Here is a 12,902-nt window from a genome sequence, read left to right on the forward strand (position 1 = left end):
TTTAAAACCGTTTAAAACCATACCCGCCCAACCCGTAGCGGGCGGGTAACAAAACCCGCCCGCTGTTTGTGGGTGCGGGGTTGGTTATGAAAAAAAAACCGCAGTCTGTGGGTGCGAGGTTGGTTTTAGCTTATACCCGCCCATACCCGCCCATGTGCAGCCCTGAGTTATTGTGTATTGGGGAATTAACGATAAGGCCTTCTTCTTCTTTTTTAATATATGCAAGCCCTAGGTAATTTTAGAATTATTTGAAATTATGAAAAGAGAAGAACAAGACAAGAATATCCCTTAACCTGTTTACATTACAACTAGTAAATCCCATATTTTTTTCCTTCCTCGGTAAAGTGGATGCATGGCGAATGATGCATCTGAAAAAGCGGGGGTCTAACAACACCACCCAATATTTCGCTTAGCAATCTGTATGGACTAACTCCGTAATACTTTCTAGAGAATCAACTAGACAGTCAGACTCAATCTAGGTAAAAGTATATCAAGGAGTTAATATCTCTCTCTTGTTTTGATTTACTCAAGCTAATAGAAATCAGTGAGTCTTAAATCAAACACAAGGAATAACTTGGATGATACCAAAGACCAATATCCAAGGATCAATCAATGACAATCAACAACCAAAGGTTGGATTACTCTAATTCATGATCTAAACGCACAACCTGCATTATTTCAATTATAAAGATAAAACAATATAATGCGGAAATTGAAATAACACAGACACCAGAAATTTTGTTAACGAGAAAACCGCAAATGCAGAAAAACCCCGGGACCAAGTCCAGATTGAACACACAATGTATTAAGCCGCTACAGACACTAGCCTACTCCAAGCTAACTTCGGACTGGACTGTAGCTGAAACCCAATCAGTCTCCCACTGATCCAAGGTACAGTTGTACTCCCTACGCCTCTGATACCAGCAGGATACTGCGCACTTGATTCCCTTAGTTGATCTCAACCACAACTAAGAGTTGTTATGACCTAAAATCGCAGGCTTTGACAATAAGCAAATCTGTCTCACACAGACAAGTTTATCAAAGGATCAATCTGTCTCCCACAGATAAACCCTAAAGGTTTTGTTCCGTCTTTTGATAATAATCAAGGTGAACATGAACCAATTGATAATCCGGTCTTATATTCCCGAAGAAAAACCTAGAGTTATCAATCACCTCACAAAAATCTTAATTGTATGGTAGCGAAACAAGATGTAGCGGAATCACAAACAATGAGACGAAGATGTTTGTGATTACTTTTTATATCTTGTCTATCAGAGATATTAATCTCAAGCCAATCAATATGACTGTACTCGTACGATAGAAGATGCAAGATCAGACCACACAACTACGATAAAAGTAGTATCGGTCTGGATTTACAATCCCAATGAAGTCTTTAAGTCGTTAACCTGGTTTTAGAAGAAGATAACCAAAGGTTAAAGGAGAAACGACTCTAGCACGCAAACTAGTATCACACGCAGGGTGTGGGGATTAGTTTTGCACAATACTAGATGTATCCTTTATATAGTCTTTCAAATCAGGGTTTGAAATCAATGTTAGCTTAGTAACAAAGCATTCAATATTCACCATTAGATGAAAACCTGGTTTAGATTCAAGGTAATATTTATAAACCGTTAGATCGAAAACTTAGCTTGTTACACACACTTGACAATGCACATTTCTAGGTTTGTTAACCGTATCCAAACATATGCACTTGTTGGTTCAACAATAGTTAACCAAATGGTTAGCCATATGAGCATTTCATATCAACCATGTTCTTCTTCACCATAACTAGTTCAAATGACTTCAAGATGAACTAGTTAGAGAGTTGTTCAATTGCAAGGAAATCTCATGTACTACACAAGACATAATTGAAGCAAAGATGATTTGATTCACTTGAATCGGTTCATGAACTTTTATAGCCACGGTTTGCAAACTGCATTCCTTAGTATTTTTAAGTTTAAGTTCAGAAATCATCTTCAGATATTTAACCTTCTCAAGTTCGCATGCTAGGTTCGCGGACTTAAGTTACCGGGCAGAGTTTACGAACTCCAGCAGAAATTCTCGGGTATGAGAACTTCGCCGGTTCGTGGACTGGGTTCGCATACTGAGTTCGCAGACTTAGTTTCCCGCAAGTAGTTTTTCAACTCCAGCAGAAATTCTCGGGTTTGAGAACTTCAGCAGTTCGCGGACTTGGCTCACGCCATTCTTCCGGTTCTCTTGATCAACAAAGTTCGCAAACTTTGGTTTAAGGAATAAGACTTATACATATATGTGTTTCCAAAATAATGCTTATGTCCACCATTGGTTATCTAATCTAAACTCTCATTTCAATCATTGAAACATTCTTAGAGGACGTTATATAGTTGTTACACCATTTCTCATCAAAGAAGTTTTCAAGATGATTGAAACATATCATGACTTTCGTCACATGGTAAAGATAAACTTGATCGAAGCGAAAATCTTACCGACACATATTTCGAGATATAGATAGGCGAGGTATACTCGGCTCGAAATACCAAATGTGTATAATCCAAGCCTATATATATAGCATACGAGTTCTTGTCTCAAAGAGTATGAGATAGAGTAGATAGACTTTTGAGTGATAGATAAGTTTAAGTCTTCACATACCTTTTTGTCAAGAAGTTCCACCGGTTCCTTGAGTAGTTCTTCTACTTGTATGATGAATCGCCATTAAGTCCTTGAGCTCAACTACACTTTCTATCATAGTCAGAGACTTAGCTATAATAGACTAGAAATCAAGACTTATAGTTTTGATCACTAACATTGACAAACATGCTTGAGATAGCCACGCATGCGAGTTCGACCGAGCAATGCTCTAACAATCTCCTCCTTTGTCAATTTTAGTAACAAAACTATCAATGCATATGGAATACAAAAAAGATAAAGAAACTTTAGTAGCTCCTATTCCACATGTTTAATCTTCAACGTTCCTCGAAATCTTCGTCACTTCCAAGTACTCCAATGATCCCAAAGGTTGTAAGTTTAGCATCACCGTTGTTGGAGATCCGTAACTATAACAATGAGAAAACATAGTTCTCGATCATTGTTATACATCGTCATAGTATTATTACACAGCGTCAAAGTTCAATTGTATCACAAATTCAACAATAATACTATGGTGATATGTATCACTCCCACTTAGTCAATACTCCATCTCACATGGAATTCACTCCCCCTTACACAATGATCCGAAAACCATATGTATTTGTAGTGTGAACTACATATTAATTCTCCCCCTTTTTGTCAATAAAATTGGCAAAGGTACAAAAACGGGATCATAATGAAATTTCCGGTAGAGACATTTCATGACAAAAGGAAAAATACATACCATCTATTTTAGATGCAATCATAAAGTCGAAGATAAATTCTTTCATCAAGGAGTTTAAAGATACAAGATAACCCCTCTAAAATTCCACAACCGCACACCCCTCAAGATATGACCATTAAGCACAAGTTCAAAAAAACTCTCCCGCATTTGATGTCATTCCCGAAAGAACAACAAGAGCGACTTTAATTTCAAAGAAAAGAAGGATTTTTATTGGACACCAAAAACCATAAGAATGATTTTCTATATCCAAAACTCAATCAAATTAATCACAAGTAAGCCCATGATTAATTTAATCGGAATACGCAATCAAATTAAACACAAAAGGTGATCAATTCAATTGATTGTGCTCAACATAAGAGAACTTATGGAGACACGAAAATACTCAACTAGATTAAGTACAAGAGAATCCATAATTAATATAATTGGAATACACAACCAAACTAATTACAAAAGTAATCAATTTAATTGTCATTTGTTTTGCTCGACATAAGAAAAACTTACGGAGCAATAACTAAATAACCAAACAAGATGATTAATTTAGTTCAATATGCTCGACATAGCATATCTCACGGAACACCAACTAAGCTAAAAAATCAACTTGGTTGTATAGTTATCAACATAAGATACATTACGGAGCCTCACAGTAATACATAAAATATGGATCAGGGATGATCAATACTGCGGAATACACAAGGATTCATTCTATTTTCCATCACTATTTTCATAACGATATTTAATAGACATAATACTTGAAAACAAAAGATTTTAACCTATCTTCCATCAAAGTATTTGACAATATAGGTTTAACTTTTGTATTTGTCAAAAGTCCATTCATTCTTTTACCAATACGTGAATACCAATCACGAACGACTTTACTTTTGACAAAGTATGGGACAAACATAGTTCACGGACGTAAACATCAATATCCCATAACAAATTGCAATATAACAAATCATAAAGATTAAATACTGCAAAACATCATCCTCCAAATATTTTTAGAATTTAAACCGATAAACCTAAAAAGAAACAAGAAGATGAAAAATAATATCTATGTGTAGTCACAACCATTGCTATTCAAAGAACTAGGTATTCTTCCAACTAAACCAAAAAGAAGACATGATAGGCAACAATATCTTTGAGAAATTCCTTATCATTCCCGAACTCCTTGTCGTCAACAGCCATTGGAATATAAGGTTCGTGGAGGAAGGAGTCAATACCAACAAACCGTCTTGGATGATGATGTTGAACCAGGGATTTCTGAATTTCCAAAGATCTTAAAATGCAAGCCTTTATTTCACTAATCTCCTTTCTTACTTCCTTTAACTCATCAAGAACATCGGAAAACTTCTGAGAGTTAGAAGGGACAGCCCTTGGCTTTCTTGTATTCCTCCTCTTTCTTTTCAAGGAATGAGTTACTAGAGATTTCTCTTTTTCCTTGATTGATGGCTTAACAATCATATTGACATCTTTTCCATCCAAAGACATGACGCTTAGAGAAAAGTTATAAACAACTGGTTTTTGTGAGTGGAATTCACAATCTCATCAAGCATTCTTAAGATGTAAAGGATATCAGAGAGGAAAAAGGAATATAGGGTTCGCAACCTTTAAACAGGTTCGTGGACGCAAACTCTAAATCATATAAGGAGTAGAATTGTCGATAATAACCCTTTATTTTATTTGATAGACTGGAAAAAACAAACCTAAGAAAAAAACTTTTCTTAAATCCTGAGCGGTACACAATCTTATCTCTTTTGATCAGGCACATGAGACAAGATTTACCAAGCAACACAATTAATTTGTGCTGTGGTGAACAACAATTTGTCCACCAGTTTCCTCTTGAGAGGAATCCTCTGACTTCTGTCTATCAAAGCGATTTGACCATACTTTCTTCTCCAATGGTCTTATGTTATCTTTGGAAACCAACTTCTTAGACGAAGATAAAATCCTACATACCTCAGTAGTCTTCTGAGCAAGTTTAAGCTTCATTTCCAATCGATTTACTCTTCGTTGAAGTTTGTTGGCGTGCCTCACTTGATGTTTGTACTTGTAACATCTTGATAGTTCATGACCCTTCTGAGAACAAAGCGAGCACGTCAAACTTGGATAGTATTCAGGCATCTATGGTGTGAAAGCAGCCAGACACATAGTAGATCCTGAAACATTACAAACAGAGTTTCCAAAGGATGAGTCAATTGATTCTTCCAGCTTGATTGGATTCTCTTCTTCACCGAAACCATCAAGGTTGATATATGTATTGCTACAATTATCAAAATCAATGTTTTCACATAGAAGACCAACACTTGATTTCTTATCTTCATCAGACTCATAGATCTCAGACATCTCATCAAGTGTTACAGCAAGACCTTTGTTCCCAATGTATTTTCTGCAATTTGGGCACTCGTTTGAAAAATGACCAAAACCTTTACACTTAAAGCACTGTGGCATATCCTCGTCAGCATCCCTGTTTTTAGGAGGGACGCGATTGTGAGGTTTATCTGACGACCTAGGTTTGTCTCTTGAAAACCGTTTACTTCTCTTCAATATAAGATCCCTAAACTGTCTTGTGATCAAGGAGACTGATTTGTCAAGATCTTCATCTGAAAAATCACCCTCAGACTGATCATCCTCAGAGACATAAATATTGTTACTTTTATCAAGTAATTTAGTGTTCTCTGTGGTTTAAAGGCAACACCCTTTCCGATTTTGGATGTATGCTCATGATCAAAGATCTTTAGATTTCCAACCAATGTATTTCTGGAAAGATTATCAAGGTTATTTACTTCAACGATGGCATGCTTCTTAGACTCGTATCTAGATGGCAGCGATCTGAGAATTTTCATCACAATGTCCTTTTCAGGAATAGTCTTACCTAATGCAAAAGATGCATTAACAATTTCAGACACTCTGTGATTAAACTCATCAAATGTATCTTCATCTGCCATACGAAGGTTCTCCCGATCATAATTAAGGTTTTGAAGCCTAGCTTCCTTTTCATTGGAGTTACCTTCAAATACGGTTTCTAATATATCCCAAGCATCTTTAGACCTAGTACAATTCGACACATGGTGCTGAATATTTGGGGTAATGGCATGTATGATGGCATTCAAACCTTCAGAATTTTTCTTTGCAGCAAGTATCTCGGCAGGACTATATTCACCAATATTCTTGGAAACGTTTACATATCCAACTTCCACAACGGGAGCATCATAGCCATTAACAATATATACCCATAATTGAAAATCACGCGCTTGAAGAAAAGCACGCATAACAATTTTCCACCATAAGTAATTAGAGCCATCGAAGACTGGTGGTACGTTAATAGAGATAGCACCTCTGTCCATAGAGTCAGATCGCTACAAACACAGACTTGTAAGGTCTTAAACGTGTTTGCCTGCTCTGATACCGATTGAAAATGCGGGGGTCTAACAACACCACCCAATATTTCGCTTAGCAATCTGTATGGACTAACTCCGAAATACTTTCTAGAGAATCAACTAGACAGTCGGACTCAATCTAGGTAAAAGTATCTCAAGGAGTTAATATCTTTCTCTTGTTTTGATTTACTCAAGCTAAGAGAAATCAGCGAGTCTTTAATCAAACACAATGAATAACTTGGATGGTACCAAAGACCAATATCCAAGGATCAATCAATGATAATCAACAACCAAAGGTTGGATTACTCTAATTCATGATCCAAAAGCACAACATATATTACTTCAATTATAAAGATAAAACAATATAATGCAGAAATTGAAATAACGCAGACACCAAAAATTTTGTTAACGAGGAAACCGCAAATGCAGAAAAACCCCGGGACCTAGTACAGATTGAACACACACTGTATTAAGATACTACAAACACTATCCTACTCCAAGATAACTTCGGACTGGACTGTAGTTGAACCCCAATCAGTCTCCCACTGATCCAAGGTACAGTTTTACTCCCTACGCCTCTGATCCCAGCAGGATACTGCGCACTTTATTCCCTTAGAATATCTCACCTACAACTAAGAGTTGCTACGACCCAAAATCGCAGGCTTTGACAATAAACAAATTTGTCTCACACAGACAAGTCTATCAAAGGATCAATCTGTCTCCCACAGATAAACCCTAAAGGTTTTGTTCTGTCTTTTGATAATAATCAAGGTGAACAGGAACCAATTGATAATCCGGTCTTATATTCCCGAAGAACAACCTAGAGTTATCAATCACCTCACAACAATGTTAATCGTATGACGAAACAAGATGTTGCGGAATCACTAACAATGAGACGAAGATGTTTGTGATTACTTTTTATATCTTGCCTATCGGAGATATTAATCTCAATCCAATCAATCTGATTGTACTCGTACGATATAAGATGCAAGATCAGATCACACAACTACGGTAAAAGTAGTATCAGTCTGGCTTCACAATCCCAATGAAGTCTTTAAGTCGTTAACCTGGTTTTAGAAGAAGAAAACCAAAGTTTAAAGGAGAAACGACTCTATCACTCAAACTAGTATCACATGTAAGGTATGGGGATTAGTTTTTCCCAATACTAGATGTGTCATTAATATATTCTTTCAAATCAGGGTTTGCAATCAATGTTAGCTTAGTAACAAAGCATTCAATATTCACCGTTAGATGAAAACCTGATTTGGATTCAAGGTAATATTTCTCAACCGTTAGATCGAAAACTTAGCTTGTTACACACACTTAACAATGCACGTTTCTAGGTTTGTTAACCGTACCCAAACCTACGTACTTGTTGGTTCAACAATAGTTAACCAAATGGTTAGCCATGTGAGCATTCCATATCAACCGCGTTCTTCTTCACCATAACTAGTTCAAATGATTTCAAATGAACTAGTTAGAGAGTTATACAACCACCAAAAAGGACGCATAACAAATTATGCAACCACATTTTGATTCACGCATCCAAAAAATTATGTGTGTGCTAAAAATAACAGTTTATTCAATCACTTCTAAAGAAAATATGGAATCATGTAACCACCACAAAGGATGCATAATTATGCAACCACTCTAAAGTTAATATATTTAGTTACAACATTCAAAAAATGGAAGAAAAAAAAAGATGTGCAAGTAATTTTGCGGAAACCACAAAGTATGGGTAACAAATTATGCAACAAATTTGCGGATGCACATGATGTGGATAAAACCATGAAACCGAGCCGAACCAAAGTTCTTTATGAAGATGCATATTTTTCGTATCTGATGACCAAGATTACGAAATACGTGCATACAAAATTTTATGATGATATTACTATTTTAGTTTTATCTCCATTCTCGAATATTTTCTTGATATTCGTCCATAAATGACTATCTCTGAGTCTGATTTGGTGATTATTGAGTTATGTCTGAGTCTGATTTGGTGATTATTGACTATCTCTGAGTCTGATTTGGTGATTATTGTGTGTTGTTGATCATAATTTAACATGAGAGAATCAGAAAAAGATATTTCTTATTCATTTAGTTAGACTGGATCATACGTCTTAGTTTATAAAGTGAGCCACCGAGGCTTATATACAGTTAGTTTAGCGTGTAACTCACGCTAAATATGTTGATACAGAGGGACCACTTATGCCTAGATGGAGGTGACTTCATGATCCACTCATAATTTACTTCATTAGTAGGTTAATTGTAGATGACAAAATATAACATCTACCAGCAACTGAGAGATCAAGCTCCACCTACGAGCTCAACTTCCACCTATGAGCTCGAGCTTCACATGTGAGCTCGACCTTTACCCAAGAGCTCGACCTGGAATTGATATTCATTTAGAATTGAAAGATCAAGTCCAGGTCGTAAAGACGGCTTGGTGGCAAACTAACAGCCTCCATGACGTCATCAACACGAGTCAAGACGCGGAAGCGAATGACAGAAGTTTAATTTTATAAGTAAACAACTTGTAATTAGTATAAAGACCCACTTTCAACTAGAAATTTCTCTCTCGTGTAACTAAAGAAAGGATGTAAATCTCTGTAACTCCAATATCCATTAATGGAAAAAAAAACACCAAAAACTCATAGTGGACATAGATCTTTAAGATCGAACCACTTAAATTATTGTATTCTTTACCTTTATGCAATGTAACTTCTAACAATCAAGCCAATCATCATGAATATCCCAAAAAATACATCTTAATTAATCTCTCGACATGTAATCATCCATGTCTCCTAATCTCCAGGTCGTGATCCTGACATCCTTGGTATTGTCTTCACTTCTTTCTCCATAACTCGCGTCTTTCATGTGTCATCATATTATGTGTCGTGCCTCATCCTATGTTAAGTATTTATCTTCAAATCGTGCTCGATATGAGGATTTATTACTCGATCTCAACGTGATCTCCTTATTAGTTCCAATATCTAGAATGCTCCAACTGTTAGTTGCTGGTAGATGTTATATTTTGTCATCTATACTAGGGTATGGCTCGTGCCTTAAAGGCACGGGTTTTGGTTCGGTTATGAGTTTTGCATATAAACCATCAGGCCCACCATATTTATCAGGGATCATCCGAGATATGTTTGTAGTTTTGTACATCTTCTATGGCATTACCAGTTTTGTCATATAAGCAAACCTCAAATGTACCCTGTCATATAAGCAAGCCTCAAATGTACCGTCTACGGAGTTCTTCCGCCTTCACCTTCATAAGTGGAAGTATACTTCATATCATAAAGATACAAACTTAGCAGAGTGACTGATAGGATTTTGGGAAACCCTATATGATAACCGCAATCACACGGTGTCTAACTAGTAGACAGAGGCAAGTACGGGTCGTTCCCACGAGGAGCGGTGAAATACTGTAATCAATATCTCTAATAATCAGAAATAATGTCTTTTCTGAGATTTTTATAATTGAGAAATGTAAAATGAAATAATAAAATTAAACTAAAGTAATAAAAGAAATTCAATGGGAGAGTCGGTAACCAGGGTTTATAGTATCCACCACAACTTCTATTCAATTACTGAAATGAAACATAATCCATGAATATTTGCCTATTGTTCGTTCTATCGACATCACCTATTATAAGTATTAGAGTCGCAAATATCACTGGGACACCCTAAGCATGGCACATCAAAAGACTAAACCAAAGCATGCACCATCAAATTGCGTTAGCGAGAAAATTACACGAAACTAAATATAAGTTCACAAATTTTATTTGGCTTTTCTAAGCATAACCCATCAAAGAAATTAACCAAGCATGGATCATCAAATAATAAGACAAACATATTTGTAAACTTATAGATTACGCACATAGGATTTAAAACCGGTCAACAACTTGTATTTCGATTAATCAATAAATATTATTCAAGAATTAATCTAATCAAATCATAATAGTCTTTTGCTAAATATTATTCAAATCAAAATAGCCTAATACTCTAAGTGGTTTCAATATAAACCCTAGTTACAAGGATTTAGCTAGACATAACTTTCTCAAAAGCCATAAACAAATCAAAGAGAATCACTAGCAAATCAAAATGGAAATTAAATCACAAGAATTTCAAACCCTTCTTTTCACTTCCGTAGCCGCGCCTCTCTTTTCTCTTCTCTGGTTTCGGCCTCTCGCAAGAGAGAGCTTCCAAAACCGGCTTCTCCAAAACAGTCACCAGAACCCCCCCTTTTTCTTCTTCACAATACAAAAAATATATACCAAATAAAAGCGTGTCGTCATTCTCTTAATTAGCCTTAATTGAAACTTGCATGGTGGTCATCAATGTGATCTCCCCATATATATTCTTATTCATTTTGCTTGCATGCATATTTGGTAGACTTAAAAAGAATCCCACGGGTGAGAAAGCAAAATCTTTTTAATTCATTTTTCTCCCTCCAATAAGATATTCATGTGGACCCATTTATTTGTTCCAATATTCCACTAACTAACAAGATTTCCTTAACAGCTAATGCCTTTTCAGCTTCCCAAAACTGGATGTGTAAATATGCGACAACACATGGCACAGTAACCCACTATAATATTTGCTGCTTGCAATTTGCTGAAAATCACACGACTGTTCTTCTGAGCCCCACAAAACCATGATTCAGGGGAAAGCATGTGTACGTGCTTGACCTCCTTGTTTTCAATTACACCGTCCCACTTGTGTATCATCCCTTCTCTGTCTCGTTTTGGTGTCTCGGGTAACCTTGCTGGGTTTTTTTGTGGCAAGCACTGTTTTAGTTTCACATTTCACCATTTATTTTTGGATGATTGGATTTACTTCTACTTTCTACAAAAGCATTAAAATAGTATCATTAGCAACAATATCGAGTCCTAGCTAATATAAATATGGGTACAAAATGTAGCACATACGTGCTTATCAACACCTCCACACTTATATTTTGATAGTCCTCGAGCAAAACAAAAAAAATTATATCCGCTACACATCTGGATATGAAGAGTTTGTCTGCTAAACAGCGAGACGGATCCGCTAAACAGCAAGACCGAGAGATGTCTGCTAAACAGCGAGACAGATCCGCTAAAAAACAAGATCGAGAGATGTATGCTAAACAGCTAGACAGATCCGCTAAACAACAAGATCAAGAGATGTCTGCTAAACAGCTAGACAGAAAGACCTGCTAAACAGCTCGTCATAGAAAATACTCTAAAAATAATATTTTTTTTATGTAGACCCGCTAAACAGCTGGTCATTATATGTTTGTTTTTTATAAAGCCTAACGAAAATGCCACTCCCCCACACTTAAACATTACATTGTCCTCAATGTAATTGAGTCATCCAGCGTAGAAATTAAGATGGGAAATTCAAGCAAACAAATAAAAGATAGAGGAAAGAAAACAAATCTGATGGGTTGACTCCCATGAAGAGAAATCGTATGGGTTGACTCCCATAAAGCATAATCTTTGTGTATCTGCTCTCTCGAACAATGTGCTGATACACCAAATTAAGCTGCAAAGCATATATATACAGTCTGAAAATTTGGGGATCAATCCAACAAATCAGGTTAGTTGAAAAGATGACCCTGCAACAATAATATTGATTAGTACCCAGAGAGCGAAAATTGAATTCAGTCTTATTGGGAAAACAATTTGAACCTTCCTCATCGTATGTGGTTGTCTGAAGTAAATCTGAATCATGGATAATGAGTAAAGATTGTTTAGAGAATTCAACAATCGTTTTACACTCTAAATCTGGTTCTAAATCCGAGGAAATAACTTCCTTTGCTGAGTTGCCTATATTATTTATTGGAGACCGCAATGCATTGACAATGTCAATAAGCATGGGGTCTTCGGAGTCTGCAAAATGGTCTAAACAAACTGAGATTGGTTCAAAATCAGCAATACCAGTATCAACCTGTTTAACATTCATATCAGCAATTAGAAGATCATAAGATAGGTCAGCAACACATGAGCTCAACGGAGCAACAATATCATGAATAATCGACTCATCGACTAAGTGATTTATATGAATCTCACTATTCAAATGACTAGAAGGTACCTCATTATGAACGCCTACTGTCTCTAAGTCGTTAGACTCAACAATAGTATCCTCTGTATAAACAGGTTCCTCTAAATCATCATCTGCATATAACTCTTGGC

This window comes from Papaver somniferum, chromosome 2 (genome assembly GCF_003573695.1).
Source record: "Papaver somniferum cultivar HN1 chromosome 2, ASM357369v1, whole genome shotgun sequence".
In the NCBI taxonomy this organism is placed as follows: Eukaryota; Viridiplantae; Streptophyta; class Magnoliopsida; order Ranunculales; family Papaveraceae; genus Papaver; species Papaver somniferum.